The sequence below is a fragment of the Triticum aestivum genome, chromosome 7D (genome assembly GCF_018294505.1).
Source record: "Triticum aestivum cultivar Chinese Spring chromosome 7D, IWGSC CS RefSeq v2.1, whole genome shotgun sequence".
Lineage (NCBI taxonomy): Eukaryota > Viridiplantae > Streptophyta > Magnoliopsida > Poales > Poaceae > Triticum > Triticum aestivum.
Window position 1 is genome coordinate 464,635,101 of NC_057814.1, and position 12,602 is coordinate 464,647,702.

Genomic DNA, 12,602 nt, shown 5'->3' on the forward strand with positions numbered 1-12,602 from the left:
TCTTGAAGTTCCCTTTCTTTCCCTTGCCCTTTTACTTGGAACTAGTGGTCTTGTCAACCATCAACACTTGATGCTTTTTCTTGATTTCTACCTTCGCTGATTTCAGCATCGCGAAGAGCTTTGGGAATCGTTTCCGTTATCCCTTGCATATTATAGTTAATCACGGAGTTCTAGTAACTTGGTGATAGTGACTAGAGAACTCTGTCAGTCACTATCTTATCGGGAAGATTAACTCCCACTTGATTCAAGTGATTGTAGTACTCAGACATTCTGAGCACATGCTCACTCATTGAGCTATTGTCCTCCATCTTGTAGGCAAACTACTGTCAGAGGTCTCATACCTCTTCACACGGGCATGAGTATGAGATACCAATTTCAACTCTTGGAACATCTTATATGCTCCGTGGTGTTCAAAACATTTTTGAAGTCCCAGTTCTAAGCCGTAAAGCATGGTGCACTAAACTATCAAGTAGTCATCATACCGAGCTTTTCAAACGTTCATAACATCTGCATCTGCTCCTGCAATAGGTCTGTCACCTAGCGGTGCATCAAGGACATAATTCTTCTGTGCAGCAATGAGGATAATCCTCAGATCATGGACCTAGTCCGCATCATTGCTACTCTCATCTTTCAACATAGTTTTTCTCTAGGAACATATCAAAATAAATGGGGAGCTACATCGCGAGCTATTGATCTACAACATAGTTATGCAAATACTATCAGGACTAAGTTCATGATAAATTAAAGTTCAATTAATCATATTACTTAGGAACTCCCACTTAGATAGACATCCCTCTAGTCATCTAAATGATCACGTGATCCAAAACAACTAAACCATGTCCGATCATCACGTGAGATGGAGTAGTTTTCAATGGTGAACATCACTCTGTTGATCATATCTACTATATGATTCACACTCGACCTTTCGGTCTCCAGTGTTCCGAGGCCATATCTGCATATGCTAGGCTCGTCAAGTTTAACCCGAGTATTCCGCGTGTGCAAAACTGGCTTGCACCCGTTGTATGTGAATGTAGGGCTTATCACACCCGATCATCACGTGGTGTCTCGGCACGACGAACTGTCGCAATGGTGCATACTTAGGGAGAACACTTATACCATGAAATTTAGTGAGAGATCTTCTTATAATGCTACCGCCGAACTAAGCAAAATAAGATGCATAAAGGATAAACATCACATGCAATCAAAATATGTGACATGATATGGCCATGATCATCTTGCGCCTTTGATCTCCATCTCCAAAGTACCGTCATGATCTCTATCGTCACCAGCATGACACCATGATCTCTATCATCTTGATCTCTATCAACGTGTCGTCACATGGTCGTCTCCCAACTATTGCTCTTGCAACTATTGCTATCGCATAGCGATAAAGTAAAGCAATCATTTGGCACTTGCATCTTATGCAATAAAGAGACAACCATAAGGCTTCTCCCAGTTGCCGATAACTTCAAAAAAACATGATCATCTCATACAAAAACTTATATCTCATCACGTCTTGACCATATCACATCACAAAAAGCCCTGCAAAAACAAGTTAGACGTCCTCTACTTTGTTGTTGCAAGTTTTACGTGGCTGCTACGAGTTGTGCAAGAACCGAACTTACCAACGCATCAAAACCACAACGATTTTTTGTCAAGTATGTGTTGTTTTAACCTTCAACAAGGACCGGGCGTAGCCACACTCGATTCAACTAAAGTTGGAGAAACTGACACCCGCCAGCCACCTGTGTGTGAAGCACGTCGGTAGAACAAGTCTCGCGTAAGCGTACGCGTAATGTCGGTTCAGGCCACTTCATCCAACAATACCGCCGAATCAAATTATGAGATGCTGGTAAGCAGTATGACTATTATCGCCCACAACTCACTTGTGTTCTACTCGTGCATATAACATATACGCATAAACCTGGCTCGGATGCCACTGTTGCGGAACGTAGTAATTTCAAAAAAATTCTACGCACACGCAAGATCATGGTGATGCATCGCAACGAGAGGGGAGAGTGTTGTCCACGTACCCTCGTAGACCGAAAGCGGAAGCGTTATGACAACGTGGTCGATGTAGTCGTACGTCTTCACGATCGACCGATCCTAGTACCGAACGTATGGCACCTCCGCGATCTGCACACGTTCAGCTCGGTGACGTCCCACGAACTCACGATCTAGCAGAGTGTCGAGGGAGAGCTTCGTCAGCACGACGGCGTGATGACGGTGATGATGAATCCACCGGCGCAGGGCTTCGCCTAAGCACTACGACGATATGACCGAGGTGGATTTATGGTGGAGCGGGGCACCGCATACGGCTAAGAGATCAATGATCAACTTCTGTGTCTATGGGGTGCCCCCTGGCAAGGTATATAAAGGATGGAGGGAGGAGGAGGCCGGCCCTCATAGGGCGCGCCCAAAGTGTGGAGTCCTACTAGGACTCCCTAGTCCTAGTAGGATTCCACCTCCCACACGGAATAGGAAAAAGGGAAGGGAGAAGGAGAAGGAAGGAAGGCGGCGCCCCCTTTCCCTAGTCCAATTCGGACCAGTCCATGGGGAAGGTGCGCGGCCACCCTTGAGGCCTTCCTCTCCTTTCCCGTATGGCCCATTAAGGTCCAATACGAATTCCCGTAACTCTCCGGTACTCCGAAAAATACCCGAATCACTCGGAACCTTTCTGATGTCCGAATATAGCCTTCCAATATATCGATCTTTACATCTCGACCATTTTGAGACTCCTCGTCATGTCCCCGATCTCATATGGGACTCCGAACAAATTTCGGTCATCAAATCACATAACTCATAATACAAATCGTCACAGAACGTTAAGCGTGCGGACCCTACAGGTTCGAGAACTATGTAGACATGATTGATAACCCAAAAGTAAGAGTGTCGAACCCAATGAGGAGCTAAAGGTAGAACAAATATTCTCTCAAGTTCTATCGACCACCGATACAACTCTACGCACGCTTAACGTTCGCTTTACCTAGAACAAGTATGAAACTATAAGTACTTTGTAGGTGTTTTTGGATAGGTTTGCAAAATAATAAAGAGCGCATAAATAAAAATTAGGGGCTGTTTAGATAAAGAAGCAATAAAGTTAGTATAGAGAGTGTGTAAAAGTGGTGGTAGGAGTTGCGAAATTGTCCCTAAGCAATTGACTACTTTACTAGACCGATAGCAAGTTTTATGTGGGAGAGGCCACTGCTAGCATGTCATCCCTGACTTGGAATTCTATGCACTTATGATTGGAACTATTAGAAAGCATCCGCAACTACTAACATTCATTAAGGTAAAACCCAACCATAGCATTAAGATATATTGGTCCCCCTTCAATCCCGTATGCATCAATTTCTATGCTAGGTTGAAGCTTCTGTCACTCTTGCCCTCCAATACATAGTCCTATCAACATACAACTAACCCTATGGTGTGATCCACGCCCGCACTCATATGATGGGCACCAAAGGACAACAACATAACCACAAGAAAATTAAATCAATCATAGAAATTCACCAATTACCGATAGGACAATGAAAATCTACTCAGACATCATAGGATGGCAACACATCATTGGATAATAATATGAAGCATAAAGCACCATGTTCAAGTAGAGGGTACAGCGGGTTGCGGGAGAGTGGACCGCTGTAGATAGATGGGGGAAGGTGATGAAGATGTTGGTGAAGATGACGGAGGTGTTGGTGTAGATCGCGGTGACGATGATGGCCTTGGCGGCGTTCCGGCGCCACCGGGAGAGAGGGGGAGAGGGCCCCCTTCTTCTTCTTCCTTGAACTTCTCCCTAGATGGGAGAAGGGTTTCCCCTCTGGTCCTTGGCTTCCATGGCATGGGAGGGGCGAAAGCCCCTCCGAGACTGGATCTGTCTCTCTATCTCTCTCTGTTTCTGCCTCCCTGATTCCGCCCTTTCACCGTTTCTTATATTCCCGGAGATCCGTAACTCCGATTGGGTTGAAATTTGGACACGATTTTTATATGGATATTAGCTTTCTTGCGGCAAAAGAAGGGCACCAACCGCCTTACGGGGTGGCCACGAGGGCCCAAGGCGTGCGTGACCCCCTGGGGCGCGCCCCTCACCCTCGTGGGCCCCTCGGGCATCGTCTCGCATTGATTCCACTTCCCAAAATTCACATATATTCCAAAAAAAATCTCCGTCAGTTTTTATCCCGTTTGGACTCCATTAGATATGGATTTTCTGCGAAACAAAAACATGCAACAGACAGGAACTGGCACTGGGCACTGGATCAATATGGTAGTCCCAAAAATAGTATAAAAAGTTTCCAAAAGTATGTAAAAGTTGTAGAATATTGGCATGGAACAATCAAAAATTATAGATACAACGGAGACGTATCAGCATCCCCAAGCTTAATTCCTGCTCGTCCTCGAGTAGGTAAATCATAAAAAAAGATATTTTTTGATGTGGAATGCTACCTAGCATAATCTTGATCATGTAATCTAATCATGGCATGAATATTAAGACACGAGTGATTCAAAGCAATAGTCTATCATTTGACATTAAGACAATAATACTTCAAGCATACTAACCAAGCAATTATGTCCTCTCAAAATAACATAGCCAAAGAAAGCTCATCCCTACAAAATCATATAGTTTGGCTATGCTTCATCTTCGTCACACAAAATGCTCCCATCATGCACAACCCCGATGACAAGCCAAGCAATTGTTTCATACTTAGCCTTTTCAAACCTTTTCAACTTTCACGCAATATATGAGCGGGAGCCATGGACATAGCACTATGGGTGGAATAGAATATGATGATGGAGGTTGTGTGAGAAGACAAAAAGAGAAAATCTCACATTGACGCGGCTAATCAACGAGCTATGGAGATGCCCATCAATTGATGTCAATGCGAGGAGTAGGGATTGCCGTGCAATGGATGCACTAGAGCTATAAGTGTATGAAAGCTCAAACTGGAAACTAAGTGGGTGTGCATCCAACTTGCTTGCTCATGAAGACCTCGGGCATTTCAGGAAGCCCATCATCGGAATATACAAGCCAAGTTCTATAATGAAAATTCCCACTAGTATATGAAAGTGATAACTCAAGATTTTCAGATTTATAAAGAGTAGCATCATACTTTCCAATCAAAGAAGCAATTTCATAAGCACCCTTAAAAGCAACAAATTCTTCAATTTGTTGAACATCATAGTAATTATAAACACCCTTAGCATACGAAGATACGATTCCATTATCACTAAACTCACATTGGTAGGGAAGGTGTTTCTTAGGGTCTTCAGAACAACAAGTAAAATCATATATTTCACATAAATTCCAAGCATAGCATTGCAAACAATGAATTTGATCCAGTAAAAGTTTCCCTTTTTCAGATATGCGGTGTCGCACATAACAAGCATGCTCATCTAAAGATTTGCCCTCAACTAAGCTAGTTGGGGTTTCAGCCCGAGCACATAGGGATCGAAGATGATCCAAGTAAAAAGCTTCAGTAGTGTGATAGATTTTGAGTGGTTCTTCAACCATTGGTTCAGTAGGTACCACTAATTTTTTTGGTATTTTGCGTTTCCAACCCATAACTAAAGATAGAAAACAAGAGCACAAAATTAAAACTACTTAGTGATAAAGCAAACAAGCACACATGAGAATATTCACCCCACGCTATAACTCCTCGGCAACGGCGCCAGAAAAAGGTCTTGATAACCCACAAGTATAGGGGATCAATTGTAGCCTCTTTCAATAAGTTGTCGAACCCAAGGGAGCTAAAGGTAGAACAAATATTCCCTCAAGTTCTATCGACCACTGATACAACTCTACGCACGCTTAACGTTCGCTTTACCTAGAACAAGTATGAAACTATAAGTATTTTGTAGGTGTTTTTGGATAGGTTTGCAAGATAATAAAGAGCGCATAAATAAAAAGTAGGGGCTGTTTAGATAAAGAAGCAATAAAGTTAGTATAGAGAGTGTGGAAAAGTAGTGGTAGGAGTTGCGAAACTGTCCCTAAGCAATTGACTACTTTACTAGACTGATAGCAAGTTTTATGTGGGAGAGGCCACTGCTAGCATGTCATCCCTGACTTGGAATTCTATGCACTTATGATTGGAACTATTAGCAAGCATCCGCAACTACTAACGTTCATTAAGGTAAAACCCAACCATAGCATTAAGATATATTGGTCCCCCTTCAATCCCGTATGCATCAATTTCTATGCTAGGTTGAAGCTTATGTCACTCTTGCCCTCCAATACATAGTCCTATCAACATACAACTAACCCTATGGTGTGATCCATGCGCGCGCTCATATGATGGGCACCAAAGGACAGCAATTTAACCACAAGCTAATTAAACCAATCATAGCAATTCACCAATTACCGATAGGACAATGAAAATCTACTCAGACATCACAGGATGGCAACACATCATTGGATAATAATATGAAGCATAAAGCACCATCTTCAAGTAGAGGGTACAGCGGGTTGCGGGAGAGTGGACCGCTGTAGATAGATGGGGGAAGGTGATGAAGATGTTGGTGAAGATGACAGAGGTGTTGTTGTAGATCGCGGTGACGATGATGGCCCCGGCGGCGTTCCAGCGCCACCGGGAGAGAGGGGGAGAGGGCCCCCTTCTTATTCTTCCTTGACCTTCTCCCTAGATGGGAGAAGGGTTTCCCCTTTGGTCCTTGGCTTCCATGGCATGGGAGGGGCGAGAGCCCCTCCGAGATTGGATATGTCTCTCTGTCTCTCTCTGTTTCTGCCTCCCTGATTCTGCCCTTTCACCATTTCTTATATTCCCGGAGATCCGTAACTCCGATTGGATTGAAATTTGGACACGATTTTTATACGGATATTAGCTTTCTTGCGGCGAAAGAAGGGCACCAACCGCCTTACAGGGTGGCCACGAGGGCCCAGGGCGCGCTTGACCTCCTGGGGCGCCCCCTCACCCTCGTGGACCCCTCGGGCATCGTCTCGCGTTCATTCTACTTCCCAAAATTCACATATATTCCAAAAAAATCTCCGTCAATTTTTATCCCGTTTGGACTCCGTTTGATATGGATTTTCTGTGAAACAAAAAAATGCAACAAACAGGAACTGGCACTGGGCACTAGATCAATATGTTAGTCCCAAAAATAGTATAAAATGTTGCCAAAAGTACGTAAAAGTTGTAGAATATTGGCATGGAACAATCAAAAATTATAGATATGAGGAGATGTATCAATGACCGAGACACATCTCCGGTCAATAACCAATAGCGGAACCTAGATGCTCATATTGGCTCCTACATATTCTACGAAGATCTTTATCGGTCAAACCGCATAACAACATACGTTGTTCCCTTTGTCATCGATATGTTACTTGCCCAAGATTCGATCGTCGGTATCCTCATACCTAGTTCAATCTCATTACCGGCAAGTCTCTTTACTCGTTCCGTAATGCATCATCCTGCAACTAACTCATTAGTCACAATGCTTGCAAGGCTTATAGTGATGTGCATTACCGAGAGGGCCCAGAGATACCTCTCCATACACGGAGTGACAAATCCTAATCTCTATCTATGCCAACTCAACAAACACCATCGGAAACACCTGTAGAGCATCTTTATAATCACCCAGTTATGTTGTGACGTTTGATAGCACACAAGGTGTTCCTTCGGTATTCGGGAGTTGCATAATCTCATAGTCTGAGGAACATGTATAAGTCATGAAGAAAGTAGTAGCAATGAAACTGCAACGATCATAATGATAAGCTAACGAATGGGTCTTGTCGATCACATCATTCTCCTAATGATGTGATCCCGTTCATCAAATGACAACACATGTATATGGTTAGGAAACATAACCATCTTTGATAAACGAGCTAGTCAAGTAGAGGCATACTAGGGCTCTTTGTTTTGTCTATGTATTCACACATGTACTAAGTTTCCGGTTAATACAATTCTAGCATGAATAATAAACATTTATCATGAAATAAGGAAATAAATAATAACTTTATTATTGCCTCTAGGGCATATTTCCTTCATGGAGTCCCGGATGAGATCAGGGACATGACGAGGAGTCTCGAAATGGTCGAGAGGTAAGGATTAATATATTGGACGATAGTATTCGGACACCGGAATGGTTTCGGAGAGTTTCGGATATTTATCGAAGTACCGAGGGGTAACCAGAACCCCCCGGGGAAACTAATGGGCCACATGGGCCATAAGGGGAGAGAGAGGGCAGCCCACAAGGGGTGGCGCCCCCCCATGGGTAGTCCGAATTGGACAAGGGGAGGGGGCGCGGCCCCCCTTTCCTTCTCCCTCTCCTCTCCTTTCCCCTTTCCCCTTCCGAAAGAAGGAAGGGGGAAATCGACTAGGACTAGGAGTCCTAGTGGGTTCCTCCCCCCCCCACTTGGCGCGCCTCCTAGGGTCGGCCTCCTCCCCTCTCCTCCTTTATATATGGGGGCAGAGGGCACCCCAAAGCACATCAATTGTTTCTTAGCCGTGTGCGGTGCCCCCCTCCACCGTTTACTCCTCTGATCATATTGTCGTAGTGCTTAGGTGAAGCCCTGCGCGGATCACATCACCATCACCATCACCACGCCGCCGTGCTGACGAAACTCTCCCTCGACACTTTGCTGGATCAAGAGTTCTAGGGACGTCATCAAGCTGAACGTGTGCAGAACTCGGAGGTGTCGTACGTTCGGTGCTTGATCGGTTGAATCGCGAAGACGTTCGACTACATGAACCGCGTTAAGCTAACGCTTCCGCTTTCGGTCTACGAGGGTACGTGGACACACTCTCCCCTCTCGTTGCTATGCATCTCCTAGATAGATCTTGCATGATCGTAGGAATTTTTTTAAAATTCCATGCTACGTTCCCCAATAATTACGTATGTTGTAATAACAGTTCGACCGATAAAGATCTTCGTAGAATATGTAGGAGCCAATATGAGCATCCAAGTTCCACTATTGGTTATTGACCTAAGAGGTGTATCGGTCATGTCTACATAGTTCTCGAACTCATAGGGTCCGCACGCTTAACGTTCGTTGACGATATAGTATTATATGAGTTATGTGATTTGGTGACCGAATGTTGTTCGAAGTCCCGGATAAGATCATGGACATGACGAGGAGTCTCGAAATGGTCGAGAGGTAAATATTGATATATATATATATAGGACGATGGTATTCGGACACCGGAAGCGTTCCGGAAGGTATCGGGTATTTATCGGAGTACCAGAGGGGTTACCGGACACCCCCTAGGGAATATATGGGCCATGAGTGTGGAGCACACCATCCCACAAGGGGAGGCGCGCCTCCCCTATTGCAGGAGGCCGATTGGGAGAAGGAAAAGAGGGGGCTCCCCACCCCCTTCTTCTCTCTTCCCCCTTCCCTTTTCTCTCTGGTGTTTTATGGAAGGGGGTTGCGCTACTTGGGGAAACCCCAAGTAGGATTCGGATCCTACTTGGGGCGCACTCTGTATGCCTCCCTGATAACCCACAAGTATAGGGGATCGCAACAGTTTTCGAGGGTAGAGTATTCAACCCAAATTTATTGATTCGACACAAGGGGAGCCAAAGAATATTCTCAAGTATTAGCAGTTGAGTTGTCAATTCAACCACACCTGGATAACTTAGTATCTGCAGCAAAGTATTTAGTAGCAAAGTAGTATGGAAGTAACGGTAACGGTAGCAAAAGTAATATTTTTGGGTTTTGTAATGATTGTAACAGTAGCAACGAAAAAGTAAATAAGCAAAGAACAATATGTGAAAAGCTCGTAGGCATTGGATCGGTGATGGAGAATTATGCCGGATGTGGTTCATCATGTAACAGTCATAACATAGGGTTACACAGAACTAGCTCCAATTCATCAATGTAATGCAGGCATGTATTCCGAATATAGTCATACGTGCTTATGGAAAAGAACTTGCATGACATCTTTTGTCCTACCCTCCCGTGGCAGCGGGGTCCTAGTGGAAACTAAGGGATATTAAGGCCTCCTTTTAATAGAGTATCGGACCAAAGCATTAACACATAGTGAATACATGAACTCCTCAAACTATGGTCATCACCGGGAGTGGTCCCGATTATTGTCACTTCGGGGTTGCCGGATCATAACACATAGTAGGTGACTATAGACTTGCAAGATAGGATCAAGAACTCACATATATTCATGAAAACATAATAGGTTCAGATCTGAAATCATGGCACTCGGGCCCTAGTGACAAGCATTAAGCATAGCAAAGTCATAGCAACATCAATCTCAGAACATAGTGGATACTAGGGATCAAACCCTAACAAAACTAACTCGATTACATGATAAATCTCATCCAACCCATCACCGTCCAGCAAGCCTACGATGGAACTACTCACGCACGGCGGTGAGCATCATGAAATTGGTGATGGAGGATGGTTGATGATGACGACGGCGACGGATTCCCCTCTCCGGAGCCCCGAACGGACTCCAGATCAGCCCTCCCGAGAGAGTTTAGGGCTTGGCGGCGGCTCCGTATCGTAAAACGCGATGAATCTTTCTCTCTGATTTTTTTCTCCCCGAACACGAATATATGGAGTTGGAGTTGAGGTCGGTGGAGCTCCAGGGGGCCCACGAGGCAGGGGGCGCGCCCCCACCCTCGTGGCTAGCGTGTGCGCCCCCTGGCCTTGATTCTTTCGCCAGTATTTTTAATATTTTCCAAAAATAAGTTCCGTGGAGTTTCAGGTCATTCCGAGAACTTTTGTTTCTGCACATAAATAACACCATGGCAATTCTGCTGAAAACAGCGTCAGTCCGGGTTAGTTCCATTCAAATCATGCAAGTTAGAGTCCAAAACAAGGGCAAAAGTGTTTGGAAAAGTAGATACGACGGAGACGTATCAACTCCCCAAGCTTAAACCTTTGCTTGTCCTCAAGCAATTCAGTTGACAAACTGGAAGTGATAAAGAAAAACTTTTACAAACTCTGTTTGCTCTTGTTGTTGTAAATATGTAAAGCCAGCATTCAAGTTTTCAGCAAAGATTATGCACTAACCATATTCACAATAACTCTTAGGTCTCATGTTTACTCATATCAATGGCATAATCAACTAGCGAGCAATAATAATAAATCTCGGATGACAACACTTTCTCAAAACAATCATAATATGATATAACAAGATGGTATCTTGCTAGCCCTTTCTGAGACCGCAAAACATAAATGCAGAGCACCTTTAAAGATCAAGGACTGACTAAACATTGTAATTCATGGTAAAAGAGATCCAGTCATAGTCATACCCAATATAAATTAATAGTAATGGATGCAAATGACAGCGGTGCTCTCTAGCTGGTGCTTTTTAATAAGAGGGTGATGACTCAACATAAAAGTAAATACATAGGCCCTTCGCAGAGGGAAGCAGGGATTTGTAGAGGTGCCAGAGCTCGGTTTTAAAGTAGAGATAAATAATATTTTGAGCGGCATACTTTCATTGTCAACATAACAACCAAGAGATGGCGATATCTTCCATGCTACACACATTATAGGCGGTTCCCAAACAGAATGGTAAAGTTTATACTCCCCCTCCACCAACAAGCATCAATCCATGGCTTGCTCGAAACAACGAGTGCCTCCAACTAACAACAGTCCCGGGGGAGTTTTGTTTGCAATTATTTTGATTTGATTTGCATAAAGCATGGGACTGGGCATCCCGGTGACCAGCCATTTTCTCATGAGTGAGGAGAGGAGTCCACTCCTCTTGAGAATAACCCGCCTAACATGGAAGATACGAACAGCCCTAGTTGATACATGAGCTATTCGAGCATACAAAACAGAATTTCATTTGAAGGTTTAGAGTTTGGCACATACAAATTTACTTGGAACGGCAGGTAGATACCGCATATAGGAAGGTATAGTGGACTCATATGGAATAACTTTGGGGTTTAAGGGATTGGATGCACAAGCAGTATTCCCGCTTAGTACAAGTGAAGGCTAGCAAAAGACTGGGAAGCGACCAACTAGAGAGCGACAACAGTCATGAACATGCATTAAAATTAATAAACATTGAGTGCAAGCATGAGTAGGATATAATCCACCATGAACATAAATATCATGAAGGCTATGTTGATTTGTTTCAACTACATGTGTGAACATGTGCCAAGTCAAGTCACTTGAATCATTCAAAGGAGGATACCACCCTATCATACCACATCACAACCATTTTAATAGCATGTTGGCACACAAGATAAACCATTAAAAATTCCTAGCTAATTAAGCATGGCATAAGCAACTATAATATCTAATTGTCATTGCAAACATGTTTATTCATAATAGGCTGAATTAGGAACGATGAACTAATCATATTTACAAAAACAAGAGAGGTCGAGTTCATACCAGCTTCTCTCATCTCAATCAGTCCATCATATATCGTCATAATTGCCTTTCACTTGCATGACCGAACGATGTGAATAATAATAATAGTGCACGTGCATTGGACTAAGCTGGAATCTGCGAGCATTCAATAAACAGGAGAAGACAAGGCAATATGGGCTCTTGGTTAAATCAACAATAATGCATATAAGAGCCACTTCAACAATGTAATCATGGTCTTCTCCTATCGACCCCCAAAGAAAAGAAAAGAAATAAAACTATTTACACGGGAAAGCTCCCAACAAGC